This window comes from Phacochoerus africanus, chromosome 6 (assembly GCF_016906955.1).
Source record: "Phacochoerus africanus isolate WHEZ1 chromosome 6, ROS_Pafr_v1, whole genome shotgun sequence".
Taxonomy (NCBI): domain Eukaryota; kingdom Metazoa; phylum Chordata; class Mammalia; order Artiodactyla; family Suidae; genus Phacochoerus; species Phacochoerus africanus.
This window is the reverse complement of record NC_062549.1, coordinates 7,889,869-7,905,521: the sequence shown is the minus strand read 5'-3', so window position 1 is coordinate 7,905,521 and position 15,653 is coordinate 7,889,869. Positions and strand designations below refer to the sequence as shown.

The 15,653-nt window shown below is 52.7% G+C and overlaps 1 protein-coding gene across 4 annotated transcripts in view; it reads right to left on the bottom strand.

Annotated features, from left to right (window-relative positions):
• Nucleotides 1–15,653, bottom strand: part of ST3GAL1 (ST3 beta-galactoside alpha-2,3-sialyltransferase 1) — a 91,166-nt gene that overhangs the window by 20,036 nt on the left and 55,477 nt on the right. Inside the window, exon 1 of one of the 4 annotated variants that reach the window (XM_047783211.1) lies at nucleotides 13,500–13,521. The exons of the other annotated variants lie outside the window; for them this stretch is intronic. The gene's annotated coding sequence lies outside the window, so the exon portion shown is untranslated. Of the gene's footprint in view, nucleotides 1–13,499; nucleotides 13,522–15,653 lie in introns of those variants that run through there. 4 annotated transcript variants of the gene reach the window in all.

Genomic DNA, 15,653 nt, shown 5'->3' with positions numbered 1-15,653 from the left:
GTCCAATTTCTGTCTCCCGAGCACCGTGAGACTGTCAAAAGCTCAGCCTAGTTTTACATTTTCTCAGCTGCTGTTTGCAGCTTGTTTCCTTAGGCTCTGGTCCCAGGCAACTCAAATCCTGGCCAATGTCTTGAAAGGAAAAAGAGCTGAAGAATGAAATGACTCTTCCTGTGGTTTCTGTTGCTCCAGGTTCTGGGCCCCTTCGTTTCAGCTGAATTTAGTGGAGTCCTGAAGCCCATTTGTTGTTGTTGCTGCTGCTCTTTTCATCTTTTCTAGCACCACACCCTCGGCACATGGAGGTTCCCAGGCTAGGGGTCTAATCGGAGCTGTTGCCGCCGGCCTACACCAGAGCCACAGCAACGCCAGATCCGAGCCGCGTCTGCGACCTACACCACAGCTCACGGCAACGCCGGATGCTTAACCCACTGAGCGAGGCCAGGGATCAAACCCGCAACCTCATGTTCCTAGTCGGATTTGTTAACCACTGAGCCATGATGGGAACTCCCTGAAGCCCATTTTTATTTCATCTCATTCTTATTATTTTTCATTCCTGGCCTGTGAGAATGCTCAGCGCTGAGCTGCTTCTCTCCCCTTGTCCTCCTGAGCCTCCTATGAGCCAGGGCACCCCTCACAGAGGAAGGTGGCAGGAAAATCAGGCTCACCCCGCCTCCTTTCCCTTCTCTAAAGGATCTTTGTCCCTCAAGTCCTGGCTGCCTTGGTTGCTCTCTAATACCTTCGAAGAGATACATTTCCAAGTTCCCGTTGTGGCTCAGTGGGTTGAGAACCCAATTGGTATATCCATGAGGATGCAGGTTCGATCCCTGGCCTCGCTCAGTGAGTTAAAGATCCAGTGTTGCTGTAAGGTGCAGCATAGACTGCAGACGAGGCTCAGATCCTGTGTTGCTGTGGCTGTGGCGTAGGCTGGGCAGGTACAGCTCCAATTCTACCCCTAGCCTGGGAACTTCCATATGCCATGGGTATGGCCCTAAAAAGGAAAAAGGAAAAGAAAAAGAAAAAGAAAAAAAAAGAAAAAAAAAGAGCTAAATTTCTACCTTACCCAGCTCTTAGAGTCCTTGGTGGGGTAAATGGTCTGACAAAAACCTCAGCCACAGCCGGAAGCGGAAGGCACGGTATCTTTCCTCTGCCTCTCCATGTGCCTGGCGCCTGATGTGGCATCCTGCACATCTCAGGGGCTTGGTAAATCCAGAAAAGGGGGAGGGGCAGAGAGGCTCAGCAGTGCCAGGGTAAAGCTCCTCCCGGCAGCTGAGCGAGCAGATGGTGGGAGGGAAGGAAGCAAATCAACAGGCGGACGGTTAACAGCTGCAGCCTCTCCTCTGCCACCACCTCCCTGCCCCCGAAGAGGCCCAGCTCCATCTGCCTTCACTCTGCGTCCTCACACACCAGCTCTGGGATACACAGTGAGGCTGACTTGCCGGCTCAACTCATCCTGAGAACATGATGAGTTATTGGGGGGATCAGCATCTGTGACCCTTCCGATCACTGAAAAATGGATCCCACCATGTCTTGGCCTCTAAAGTCCTGGCTGGTCCAGGGTGGCACATGGTGGCATGAAATCAGAGCTGATGGTGAAGGGCCCCCCAAACCTTCTATCAAAGGAGAAGGATTCTGGGAAAGCGGCCAAGATGGTGGAGTGGGAAGACCTTAAATTCACCTCCTCCCAGGGGCCCAACGAAAGGACAGCTATTTACGGAGCAACAACTGAGCAGAAAACATCTCCTACAACTAAGGACATACAGAAGGAACCACAGGAGTTCCTGTTGTGGCTCAGTGGTTAACGAATCCAACTAGGAACCATGAGGTTGTAGGTTCGATCCCTGGACTCGCTCAGTGGGTTAAGGATCCGGCGTTGCCGGGAGCTGTGGTGTAGGTTGCAGACATGACTTGGATCCCGCCTTGCTGTGGCTCTGGTGTAGGCCACAGGCTACAGTTCCAATTCGACCCCTAGCCTAGGAACCTCCATATGCCATCGGTGCGGCCCTGGAAAAGATGGAAAAAAAAAAAAGAAGAAGAAGGAACCACAGCAAGAGGAGTAGGAGGGGCAGACTCACCAGTTCTGGGAGGCCTCAGACCAAGCAACTAACTGGGCAAGGACAAAGCCCCACCCACCAGCAAGACAACTGCTATAAGACTCCCTGAGCCCACAGTGGCCTCTGGGCCCAGCCTACCCACCAGAGGGCTCATGACCAAGCCTTGCACACCAGTGCCCTGACATTAGCCCTGGGACCAGTCTTACCCACTAGTGGGCAAACACCAGCCCCAGGAACTACTGAGCACTGGCTCTACCCACCAGCATGCCAATATACCAACTGTGAGACCCTCAGGGCCCTGCAGTCAGAGACCCCAGGACCCAGCTCTGCCCATTAACATGCTAACACTAGCCCCAGTAGGCCCTGGGCTCTAGCCCAACCCATCAGCAGGCTGACACCAACCCCAGGAAATACCTGCCTTCCCATTTGAGCCCCAGCCCAGCCCACCAGAAGACAGGCCAACACCAGCTCCAAGACACAGCGGACACCTCAGCTAGCTGCTCCAGGATGCAGCTAACTGATCTCAGCTTTGGGACATCCCAGGTCATGCAACTAGCCATGCCAGGATCTGACTCTGGCCACTAGCAGGATAACTTGAGATCCAGGAAGACTGGCCCTGCAACCATCTATCCTGGAACCCAGCTCCATCCGCCAGTGGGCCAGCACTAGCCTTAGGGGCCCCTAGGGACTCACAGCCAGGTGTCTCATTACTCAACCACTCCAACCAGTGGCTGGTAACCTCTGCACAAGGCATGGCCAGGCAACCAACAAGACTGGGAGCAGCCACATCTACCAGAGAATCCACAGTAATCAACCCACCATAACAGAAAGACTCTCAGACTCTTCATAGGGGGCACCCCTAGAATATAAAGCTCTGGTGACCAGAGAGGACTGTGCTGCTGGGATACATAACATGTCTCCTACAAACGACCACTTTTCTAAGGTAGGGAAACACAACCAACCCACCAAATACGTAGAAATAAAAATAGTACATTAGGCAAAATGAGGCAACAGAGGAATATGTTCCAAACAAAGGAATAATAAAAAAAAAAACCCTAGAAGAAGAACTAAGTGACGTGGAGAAAAGCAAAATCCATGTGATAAAAGATTCATGGTAATGATTATAAAGATGTTCAAAGGACTTGAGAGAAGACTGGAGGCACAGAGTGAGAAGTTACAGTTTTTTACTAAAGAGAAAATATAAAGAAGAACCAAATAGAGATAAAGAATACAACGACTGAAAATGAAATCAATAGTAGATTAGAAGATGATGTAAAGGAAAGGGTCAGCAAGCTGGAAGACATAGGAGTGGAAATCGCTGAAGTTGAAGAGGAAAAATTAAAAATATACATGCTGTCTGCAAGAGACTCATCTCAGATCTAAAGACACACACAGACTGAAAGTAAGGGGATGAAAAAAGGTATTCCTTGTGATGATCATTGCACAACTATAAATGTGATCGAGTAGGAAAAAAAGATATTCCATGCAAATGGAAATGAAAAGTATTGTAAAAAGGTTTATAATACTTTTATCAGACAAAATACTCTTTAAAACAAAGAATATAACAAGAGACAAAGAAGGATATTACATAATAATTGAAGGATCAATCTAAGAAGAGGATATAGCAAATATAAATATATATGCACCAACATGGGTGTACCTAAATACACAAAGCAAATATTTACAGAAATAAGAGAAGGATTATAATGGTAATAGAAAATAGGGGGAGACTTCAGCATCCCACTTACATCAATGAACAGATCATCCAAAGAGAAAAATCAACAAGGAAACTGGGCTTACATGACACATTAGACCAAATGGACTGTGTATAGCTATAATATTCCATCCAAAAGTCACAAAATGCAAGTCACAGAATTTCAAGTGCACATGCAACATTCTCCACAATAGATCATCCATTAGGCCACAAAACAGGTAAATTTAAGAAAACTGAAATCATTTAAAGCATCTTTCCAACCACAATGTTATGAGACTAGAAATCAACTACAAGGAAAAAAATACAGAAAACATGGACACATGGAGGCTAAAAAATATAGTACTCAAAGAACCAATGGATCACGAGAGAAATCAATGAAGAAATAAAAAATACATGGAGACAAATGAAAATGAAAACACAATAATTCAAAATCTATGAGATGCAGCAAAAGCAGTTCAAAGAGGGAAGTTTACAGTGATAAAAGCCCAACTCAGGAAACTAGAAAAGTCTCAAATAAACAGCCTAAACTTAGACCTAAATGAACCAGAACTACAAGATGCATGTAAGTAATCATTATGCTGTACATCTTGAAATTATACAGAGCTGTATGTCAATTATATCTCAATAAAACTAGAAGCAAAAAATACCCCAAAGATCTCCAAGTGACCAATAAAAAATAAATTTAAAAAAGAAGAATGACTCTTTCCTGAACTGCTCTGGAGCCCTCTGGTCAATGAACAGTTGCTATCCAGATACTTTGGTTCAGTAAAGAACATGCTAGTGGATCATGACCCATGTTAATTGGAATAAAAACAAATTTGAGCCAGACATGCCTGGGTTCAAATCCCAACTGTCCCCACCCCCAGTTTTGTTCTCAGGGACAAGGCCCTGAATCTCTCTAATACTTGGCCTCAGAATCCACGAAGTTGGACTCATAATGCCCAAAAGGAGGGCTGCCATAGGGTAACATGATTTGCACCAAAATGACCAGCTTGGATTCAGGGCATAGGGCAGGGACATTATAAATTTCAATTCTCCTTCCTTCTTCCTAAGGCTCCTTATTTGTAAAAAGTCCAACAGAGGCCCCGGCTTGCCCTACTGGCAGGGTTGTTTAGAAGACCAAATGAAATCAGGCATGAAAGAACAAAGTGGTGGAATTAGGAAAATGATGAGTCTGACTTGTTTCATCAGTGTCTTCCATTCCTCAAGGGAAAGGACAACCAGCCCTTTTTTGCTTTCTGTTCTACTGCCCTGGACTTCTGAGAACCTACAGGGAAGGGGTCCCAGAGCAATGAATGGGCTAGAGGTGTAGGAGGTACATGTAATTCACATGGCCAAATTCTCTCTTCTAAAGGTTAACCTATGTGCATGTGAGGGCTTTTAGGCATCCCAGTACTTCTGTTTGCAGGGCTGCCATGCTATCTTGTGTCTCTTGGACTGAGGATTCTTTCCTCTGTGCTCTCTTCCCTGTACTGCAGGGGCTGGATGTCTAGAAACTACACTTCCCAGCTTCCCCCGACCACAGGCTGGATGTAATTGAGAATCAGCCAGTAAAAGAAGGGTAACCAGCAGGGAAGCAGGGTTGTCCTCCCTCCCGCGGTGGCAGAGGCTGCAGGGTGGTCTGAGGTTTGCACCCAGTCTGCAGGGTAGTCTCAGATTCCGTGCTGGCTTCCTCTAGCTTCCTGGCCCCTGGACCCCAGCCTGGAACAGCAGGACCAATATACCTGAGGGCACCCACCCCAGTCACCTTTCCAATAACTCCATAAACAACCGGATTCATAATCCAGATCCTTCTGCTTGAGGCTTCTGCCTCAGTGAAGCTTCATCACGTGGGGATAAGGTGGTGCCCACATCACAGGACTGGGCCAAGAAAGACCTGCATCAGTAGGTAAAGCCTGAAGAGCTGTGCCAGGCACACAGCGAGGGCTCCCCCTAGTGTTGGGTTTTATTACTGACATCCCTCCAGGGGTTTCTGTTTTCCAGCAGGGAGTGCCAGTTACCACCCCTGCCCCCTCTCTTGGGCCCCCCTTCAGGGAACAGATGTGGAGGCTGAGCTCAGGAAGGGGAAGTGATTCATCCAGTGACACACAGCAAAGTGCCAGCGCTAAGAGGGGAGCCCAACTCCAGGACAGGCTTGGCTCTTTAGAAGGAACCCACTCCATTCACTCAGTTGCCCTGGTGTGGCTGTTTCTATGCTTCCCAGGGGAAGGAGTTTGGCCGGTGTCCTTGGCTGAGACAGAATGGGGAAGGAGCCAGCAGGGGCCGAGGTGGAGAGTCCAGAATGAGTCTGGCTGCTGCGGCCAGGGGTGGGGCCTGTAGGAAAGTCCTAAAAGCACAGAGTCCTTTGCAGAGTGACCCAGGGTTGGCTGTCTGAGCTTCAAGCCCCTCGTGTAGAAAATGGGGGCCATTCCTGCCCCTAAGGGGGCTGGGAAAGCACTAATGAACCTATTAACAGGGGACACCGTCCATTCATGGGGGGCTCCCTCTTTGCCAGATCCTTCTTTAAGCACAGCACTGGATCAAACTGCCAGAGCCCATGACAATCCCAGCACTAGTACTGGGTACCATCTCCATCTTTCAGAGGCAGGAGCAGAGGCCCACCGCTGTCAACAACCTGTCCACAGGGAGCTAGGATGCTGGGCAGGGAGAGCCCAGCAGGTAGAGGATGCAAACCCTCCTTTCCCTGTTTTGTTTTCAGCCCAGCCCCACCCTCTGAGTCACACAGGAAATTGGCAGCCAGGCTCCTGTGGCCCAGCCTGGACCTGGACCAGCCTCAGCTGCAGCCAGACCCAGGCCCCTCCAGAAAACATGATCCCAGAGAAGCCCAGCCTGGACGAGGTGAGGCCTAAGACGTCCACAGCCATGGAGAGGCCCACGGGCCACGACAGTAAGTAACACGGATATCCTGCCTGACTTTCCAGCCGATCAGCTTGTCCCACAGATGTCACACTGGAGGTTGCAATATCAGCTCCTGTTCCTGTCTAGAGGCCAGCCTTTCAGATCGGGAATTTGCCAGCCCCATCACTGCACGAGCTAATTCCTCATCATTCATCTCTGACTCTGCGTGCGCATCCATTCTCTTGGTTTTGTCTCTCTGGAGAACCCGCTGAGACGGCCTCCTGCAGTGCTGGAGTGGAGCGTAATGGGGTGCGCTGGCAAGCACCCCAAGAACATGCTCATGGCCGGAGGGCTGCAGGAGGGCCTGGTAACTAGGCAGAGATGACAAGGGCCTCCCAGCAGAGGAAGCTGCAGGCGCAAAGGCCTGTCAGGAGAGCAGGCGAGTCCGAGATGAGACAGTCAAGTGGAGCAGAAAAGCAGAGAGGAGGATGCAAGATGGGCTTGGGGGGGGGGCGGGCAGGGGAGGTCTCGCAGCCCCATAGGGCTGGGGCCACATAGCAGGAGCCGTGAGACCCCCCCGCCCGGGCTGGAAGCAGTGGGGTTTCCTGTTCAGGCTCAGGGAGATCCCCACTTGCCTAAGTCACATGGGTGGGTTGCAAGAAAATCAGGACTGAAAGAAGGACACTTCCTGCGGCGCCACCCCCTCCCCACCCTGCCGAATGTGCAGGGCCAGCGGCACCCCGTCCCCTCCCTGCCAGCCAGGGTGGGCCAAATGTGCGCAGCCAGGCCTGCGGGGGCTGGGGGGGCGGTGCTTGGGCAGTGAGCCGGGCACCTTGGCTTTCCCTCCAGATGTTCCCTCCACCTCTCACATCCTGCTCTGGGCCCCGGGGAGGGCCTGGGGGCCTGCACCCTTGGGTCCTCACACTGGCTGGCCTCCTCTGGGCTTTGGCCCATGGAGATGCCAAAGGGAGACTGGAGGGAGAGAAGGGGCTGAGGTCAGCTGCCTAGTGCCCCCCTGTGGGGCAGCCAGGAGCTGGCATCCTCTCGCCCTCGTCAAGCAGCCCTCTCCAGGCAAGGGCTCTGCCCTGCGGTCCCGGTAACATCCTGACCCTCTTCCTCTTGCCTCTTTAGCCCTAGGATTAGAAACACCCCACTGTTTTCATCTCCAGGGACCACACCATCCTTGTGTTTCCCGCCCCAGACCACACCCCTAGGAACCACCCTCTGGGCGGACTGCCCTGCCCCCCCCCCCCCCCCCCCCCCCCCCCGCTCTGAGCACAGCATCTGCATCTGTCTGGCCTGGTGCAAACCCCAGGGCCGATGCAAGTGGCATCCCCTGGAGGCTTGGTCCCCTGGGAGCCCCGCCTCCCCACCCCAACCCTCCCCAGAGAAACCAGCTGCTCTAGGAACAGCCTTGGCAGCTCAGAGGATTTGCAGGAAGAGCTGGCTCAGGCCCGCTGGATCCTCCTGAGCCCCAGCTCCCCTTCTGCCTTAGGAGCTGCTCTTTCCAGAATCTTCCCAACCCTGTTCTCACTGCTGCCAGGACTCACCCATCTTGTTCCCCTCATGCCTTGAGACAGCCCATGGCAGGGATGAGGTGGGAGCTCTGGGTGGGCACCACTCAGGCTCCAGGCTCGCCACATTCTAGGTTCCACTGGGGGGCACCCTAACAAGCTCCGCCCCCAGCCTGCCACCCACTGGAGGGCAGAGGAGCCACAGGGCCAGGCCCCTGTAGCCCTTGGCTGCTCTGGAGGGTGATGAGCTTGACACACACACACACCCAGCTCCTGACCCCCGGTCTGTGCCCAATTCTCCCACACTCTCCCCCATCCGCTCTCTGACTTCTGCTCAACTTAAAACATCCAGGCATCAGAGAGAATCCTCATTGTTTTTCCAGCAGACAGAGGCCCATAGATCATCTCTAACCAGATCCGGGAGCCTCTGGGAGTGTCTCCTTCATCCCATCTCAGGACTGACTGGGCAGCCGCAACAGCCAATTTATCCACCCAGTCTGCCCCGCCGGCTGTGTCAATACCTAAGGTTTTCGTGCTGGACACTTGGCAAAGCGCCCAGTGGACCTCTGGGGCAGGTACCCTTTGCTCTGCTCTGCAGGGGAGGGAGCTGGGCTCTGAGAGGCTAGGCTTTCCCAAGGCTGGGCAGCCTCATAGGATCAGCCAGGGTGTGAAAGAGACAGTGGCTGGTCCAGTGGGGGAGGTGGTATTGTCACCTCCATTTTACAGATGGGGGAGCCGAGGCCATGGACTTGGGTACCTTTCTCAAGGTCACAGGGTTAGGGAGGGCAGGAGCTGATTCCCATGCCTGCGCTCCAATGCCGCCCTGCCTGGCTTCTCACCTGGCCGGGTCTCTACAGCCAGCCTGGCTATCCTCCATGCTCATGAAGGACCAGCATCGCCAAGGAGGGCCCCCAAGGGCCCCCATGATTCATAAGTGGCAGGGTGGTGACAACTGAAGGGAGAGGGAAGGCTCTGTGGAGGAGGAGGCCCCTGGCATTGATGGAGGAAAGCAGAGAGAGTGGGGTAAACCAGGCAGCACCCGGAAAGCACATGGCAGAGGCAGCGGTGATGGGGGCAGTTGGCACAGTCATGGAAAAGAGGGTGCCCTTTGGAGTGGCTCGGGGTGGGGGGCACCCTATAGTCATGGACGTCTTTAGGAACGAGGACTTTGGGATGAAGGCGGTGGGGAGCCAGTGATGGTTTCCGAGCTGCAGATGGTAGCCATACAATCGGTACATGGAGTCCGGACTGGGGGTAAGGGGTGCACACAGCGCCCCCTGGAGTCCGGAGAGCAGCCCCACCGCCATCCTGGTGCCTTGGGAAGCCCATTTTGGGGGGGTCCTCGGTTTCCCTACCTCTTCCAGTGCTGACTTGACTGTTTGCCCATTTCCTCGACACCCCAAAAGTGCGGGCAGGCTGAGAGAACCCTCTCGAGCGCCTGCAAACCCTCGTCATTACCTTCCCCTGGGACCTCCTGCCTGCTCCTTTGCCAGGGGGCTGGAGGGGAGAGCCCCGCTTCCGGAAGCACGTGCGGTGCCTCAGAACAGGCAGTTTGGAGATGCGCCCCGAGAAACATGATTAACCAGGATTAGGGTCATGTGAGAAGGAGCTGGATATATTTTCATATTCTGAGCTGCACAAAAGGAATTTAAATCCACAAATCTTCTTGAGTGTGTAGACCGAGGGGCGCTCAGTTCAGAGCCCAAAGACATCCACACACCATTCAAAGCGTGTAATACGGTCAGGAATTTAAGGAGTCCCACTGCGTATGCACATCCAGGCCGACACTGGCCCCCAGAGAAGAGGGCTTTCCCTGACTGGGGTGGTACCGAACTCATGACAAGGGAAAGAGGATTCAGAACTATGAACCCCCACCTCCGAGGTCTGCCCCTGGTTCTTTTCTACTTTGTTTTGTTTTTTGCTTTTTGTTTTTTGTTTTTTTCCACTTTTTTAGGGCTGCACCTGCAGCATATGGAAGTTCCCAGGACAGGGGTTGAATCTGAGCCACATCTGCAACCTACACCACAGCTCACGGCAACACCAGATCCTTAACCCAATGAGCGAGGCCAGGGATCGGACCTGCATCCCCATGGATCCTAGTCAGGTTCTTAACCCCAATGAGCCACAGTGAGAACTCTGTGCCCCTAGTTCTAAAGAGCTTTGCAGACGGGAAGGGCTGGAAAGAGGACAGGGGCTACAGTTCCAAAGCCTGACTAGCTGTGTGACCTTGGACGAGTCACCTGACCGCACTGTGCCACACCTATGCAAAATCAAACCAGTTAAGAATGCGTGCCTTAGGAGTCCCAAAGGAACAGGATGAGCCAGCAACGAGCTCTGGCCTCCACGTGGGCCAGTCGCCTCTCTGATTCCTCCTCTGAACTCATCCTACTAAGAGAAGACGTATTCTGTGCCCTGACTTGGAACTAACTGCAGCTCTAAGTTCTGGTCTAAGAGTTGCTGGCTCAGTGACTCTATGAATATGCCCATTTCACAGAAGAGAAAATGGAGGCTTAGAGAGGCTAAGCATTTGGCTCAAGGCTGTGCATTTTGTAAGAGTGACGCTAAAAAGAGATGCAAGCAGTAGAGCTGCAGGGTCCCAGCTCTGCGCCTAAGTGTCTGTCCCACCGGCGGGTCCTGGCTGGAGCCCTTCACCTCTCTAGCGGGTGCATCCATGCGAGCTGAGGCCTGTGTCCCCCACTCAGCCCCCCCACCCCCACCCCCACCCCCCAAGGTGTTCACACTCACAGCAGCTACTCACCCTCTAAGCAATGAAGAAGCTTAAGTCGAGCAGGAGAGAGAAAGAGTGAGCTGTGCAGACCCCCAGAATGGTGAATGCCCACGCTCTGTGGCCAGGGGTGCCCTCGGGACAGAGCTGTTCTGCCCCAGCTCTGGGGGGTTGGGGGAGTGCCTCAGGCAGGAGACGGCACCATTTGTCCTCTGCCGCCCATCAAAGGGCCTCCCACTTGGGGACACAGCACTTTCAGAGCCTCTTGTTCTGCCTAATTTTGCTTTAAAACTCACAGGCCTCCTTTCATCTTCTCCTGAAACGCCTGGTGAGAGGCGGGCTTTGAAGAGGCTGGCTGCTGTCCCGGGGTCTCAGAGGCCGGCCAGGATGGCAAGTCCAGGCGGGTCTCTGGGTCTGGCGGAGCACACCTGGCACCAGGCAGGGTCTCCATCTCAAGAGTGCCAGCCCTCCTAGGTGGCCAGCGGGGTGACCTCACCACGCCTTCCTCACCTGTAGACAGGACGATGAAAATGCTCATCTTTGAGGGTCCTGGGCTGACACGGGGACCACAGGGGCTTGGGTAATGACAGGTCTCTCCAGATGTGCAGCACAGAGCAGGAGTCAGGGACGGTGAAAAGGAATTTGTAATTTATGACAAGACCAGGAAATTTTTCTTCACTGTAGGGGCCTCCCGCTTCCATTCTAAGTGTGTATTGTGCATGTGCATTAACCAGACCTCCTTAGGAGAAAACCTTCCTTCTTAATCTTGAAAGGGCTCACGGTGACACGCGACACTGTTCTTAAGCATACATCCGCGTTGTGTAAACTGTCCATAATACGTCATTTGATGCATGAAACTACACATTTTGGGAATTCCCGTTGTGGTGCAGCGGAAACAAATTTGACTATTATTCATGAGGTTGCAGGTTCAATCCCTGGCCTCGCTCAGTGGGTTGAGGATCCGGCACTGCCGTGAGCTGTGGTGTAGGTCACAGACGCGGCTCGGATCTGGCGTTGCTGTGGCTCTGGTGTAGGCCGGTAGCTACAGCTCCAATTTGACCCCCAGCCTGGGAACTTCCATACACAGTGGATTTGGCCCCAAAAAGGAAAAAAAAAAAGAACCAAAGACCTTACACGTCTGGACCACAAACAGGCAGAACAGTCCACAGAATTTTCTGAAAGACTATCTCCTGGGCTGTAATCCCCAGGTTGGCTGGAATACAATTTTCCATTTTGGGGAGTTCTTTTGTGGCATTGCGGGTTAAGGATCTGGCATGGTCATTGCAGCAGCTGGGCTGGATGTTGTGGTGAGGGTTTGACCCCTGGCCTGGGGAACTTCCACGTGCCAAGAGTGCAGCTGGAAAAATTTTTTTTCCATTTCTTTCTTAGATGGACTATTGATGAATGCTTTTTCATCCACCTGGACAAAATCTGAAGGGGGCAGCCCTAGCTGTCTTCTCTCCTTCTGTTCCTTTTTTTTGGGGGGGGGGGGCACACAGACATTCCCGGGCCAGGGATCAAACTGACGCCACAGCAGTGACAAGGCTGGATCCTTAACCCACTGAGCCACCAGGGCCTCCTTTTTTTTTTTCTTTTTTTTTTTTTCTTTCGGCTCTCTTCTTTTGCTCTCTGCTGACCCTCTCACCTCCTCCTTTCCGCTCCCAATGAATGGCCAACCCCTCCATCAGGGCAGAGACTGCAGGTGAATATGCTACCTGAGAGTCTGTGTGTGGGGAGAACAAGAGCTGCGTATCAAACGGTTTGGTTCTCAGTAAGGAAGAGAAATCCTCTCAAACCTGGGATGAGCTGGCCTCCTCTTATTAACGCAAATCCTAAGTGCAGGACCTTCAGATCCAGCTTAGACTCATGAGGCCCCCACAAGACACCTGGATGCTCATCTCCTCCCTATGGTACAGGGAGATCCGCAGACTTAGTAAGTGCTTTCTCATAAGCCGCGCCCCGGTATTGGTCCCCAGAACCGTCTCTCCCTTTTCGTTCCTGAGCTCAGCCTCTGAAAAGTATTGACTGAGCTTGCCATCCTCCCTCAACTTCTGAAGAGTTCATCTGAGCTCAGGCTCCAGGAGTGGCGCCTCTCCCACTTTACGAAAGCCTCTCGTCTCTGACCCAGGAGTCTCCTGCCTTCCGCCAGCATCCCTAAAACACTAACAGACTAGCTTATTAGCTTGTGAGCAAAATAAAACCAAATGCCAGCCTTACGCCCCTGCTGTTCTATTGCTCTATTTTATACAAAGGGTTTTGTTATCAACCGGATGTCCTTGTGGGTGGAGGAGCTTTCTGTCTCCTGTCCCCTCCCAGCCGGTCAACCTCACGTCTCCAGCATCACCTTCCTGGGAACTTCCCTGCGCCCCTCTCCTCCCCTTTTCCCCAAATTCATCTGAGACGAGACGGTTTGGATGGAATGGACCAAACGGGACTTGACTGAGAGAGACATTAGCTCTTAGAAGTAAACACAGAACGCGTTAAGCCAAGAGAACTGGGGGCAGGCGTTGTGCAAAACAGACAACACAGAGGCAAACATTTCTGAATGTTTACATTTTTTGTGACCTTGAGAGTGAGCTCAGCCATAAACACTCTACAGAGTCGGACCAAATGGAGGAAGTGGGAGTTCCTGTTGCGGCTCAGCGGGCTAAGGAACCGACCTGGTCTCCTCGAGGATGTGGGTCCAATTCCTGGCCTCTCTCAGTGGGTTAAGGATCCAGCGTTGCCGCAAGCTGTGGTGGATGGAGGTCACAGACGCGCCTCGGGTCCATTGTGGTCGTGGCTGTGGCACAGACCTCAGCTGCAGCTCTGATTCGACCTCTGGCCTGGGAACTTCCATAGGTCATAGGTGCAGCTGTAAAAAGAAAAAAAAAAAAACATTGAGGAAATGGTCAGGTTGAGTCTGAACTGCCCTTGAGAGCACAGACTGTGTTTTCTATAGTTCTGTGTCTCCGATGCTATGCCCTTGGCCCTGGCCCCTCCCAGACCAGTCCATCTGTTAATGGACAGATGGACAGGTGGGTAGCCTCATGACGCCGATGGGCTTGCTGGTCGACCACCAGGCTGCCTGCTCCTTGGGGAGGAAGTAGGGAGGGCTGGGCTCTGAGCCTCATGGTACAGGAGCTTTTTTGACCCTTTCTTCGGCGAAACTTTCAAGGAACTCACAGTAACCAGGCAGAACTGCTTTTTGATTATTATTTTTCCAGCTGAATGAAATTCTGTTCATGGAAGACTTAATAAGTCCTTCTGGGCCCCAAGGAAAGAGCAAAATTCTTCTGCTGCCGGAAATGAGTTTCTGGCTCTGCAGCCCTGGGTCTCAGATCCGGGAGGTGAGAACTATTTGAAACTCTTATCCAAATGCCTGAGGCAAGACGGCCAAGGTCACGCTCCCCTCACTGGGCACCGCTGCTGAGAGCCCCACGTCTGCAGAATCAAAGGGAAGCTGCCAGAAGGCTCTGTCCTGGGCCTGGCTGCTGCCTGCCTTGGAGGCGAAGGCTCCTGGCATTGCAGGATCACAGAGCATCCGAGTGAGGATCGCACCTTGCTGTTTCTTTTCCAGGTGCTGAAACAGAGGTTCGCAGAGAGGATGCGAGTTGCCCAAGGTTGTAAAGGAGGAAGTCATGGCCCCGAGATGAGAAGCTGGGGTCCCTCCATCCCAAAGCGTGTTCCTTCCTGCACACCTGGCCCAGGAGCAGTTCCAGCAGGAGGTAAACAAACATTAGGACCAAGGCAGATGCCAGGATAAACTGAGCCCCAGATAGAACAGGTCTGCCCAGGATCACAGCCTGCTAGTGGCCATGCCCCCGCCCCACCCCAGACTCGGCGTACCGGAGCCCCTGCTCAGCCTGGGGTCCGCGGTGCGGTGCCAACCCAATTTCTGGCTCTGTTTCTGTGGTTTTAGAACCCAGATTCCTGTCCTGCTTGGAAAGATGGGCCCACAATAGTGCTTTACAGTGCACTGGAAACTCACAGTCTTGATTTAAACACGCATTTTGAGAGTAAATGCCAAGTAAGAATGTGAAACTATTTCAACTGTCACCCAAGAATGAACTGCACAAGGAGGATGAAGGAACGAGACAAGTCATTTCCTGTTTGAGACGCACCTTCCTTCTGCCCCATTCAATCCTGTTTGATTTTTCTTACTCTCCAACCTCCATGCCCTGTCACACCCTAGACACCTGGGGGTTACAGATGGAGGGAACAATGGGATGATGAGGAGCTGTGTGGCTGGGAAGGTGGGGAGGCCAACACAGAGAATCAGAATCTAAGAACACAAAGGTATAATAAGTCCATGCCCTGCCCCAGGGCCTTTGCACGTGCAATTCCCTCTACCTAGAATGTGCCTATGCTGGAACCCACATGGCTAGCTCCCTCTTTGCATTTACACTTCTGCTCAGGTGCCTTCCCTAGAGAGGCCTTCCCTGATCTCCCTAAGCAGCTTCTCTAGCCCTGTCCCTGTCCCTGTCCCTTTGCTCAGCTGCATTTTCCTTCGCAGCCTTAATCACAATTGTCCCTCCATTGTATAGTGAATTCCTTCTTTGTCTGGCTGTCTGGCTGCCCCCCACCAGGAGGGCAGGAGCTTCATCTGCGTCCCTCACTGCTATGAGCCCCCTGCTGGGAACAGTATGAGGCTCTCAACGACTATGTGTAAACAGACAGCGGAATGAAACCATGCTCCAAGCTCAGCGGGCAGAGGTTCATGCTGGCGGCTGCATCGGGAAAGGTAGGGGCTCTTGGTCGTTTCCGGGCCTCAGTGCCCTCCCATAGTCAAGGGAATGATTTCAACGACAGCCTCCATCGGTCCTGCCCCTGGG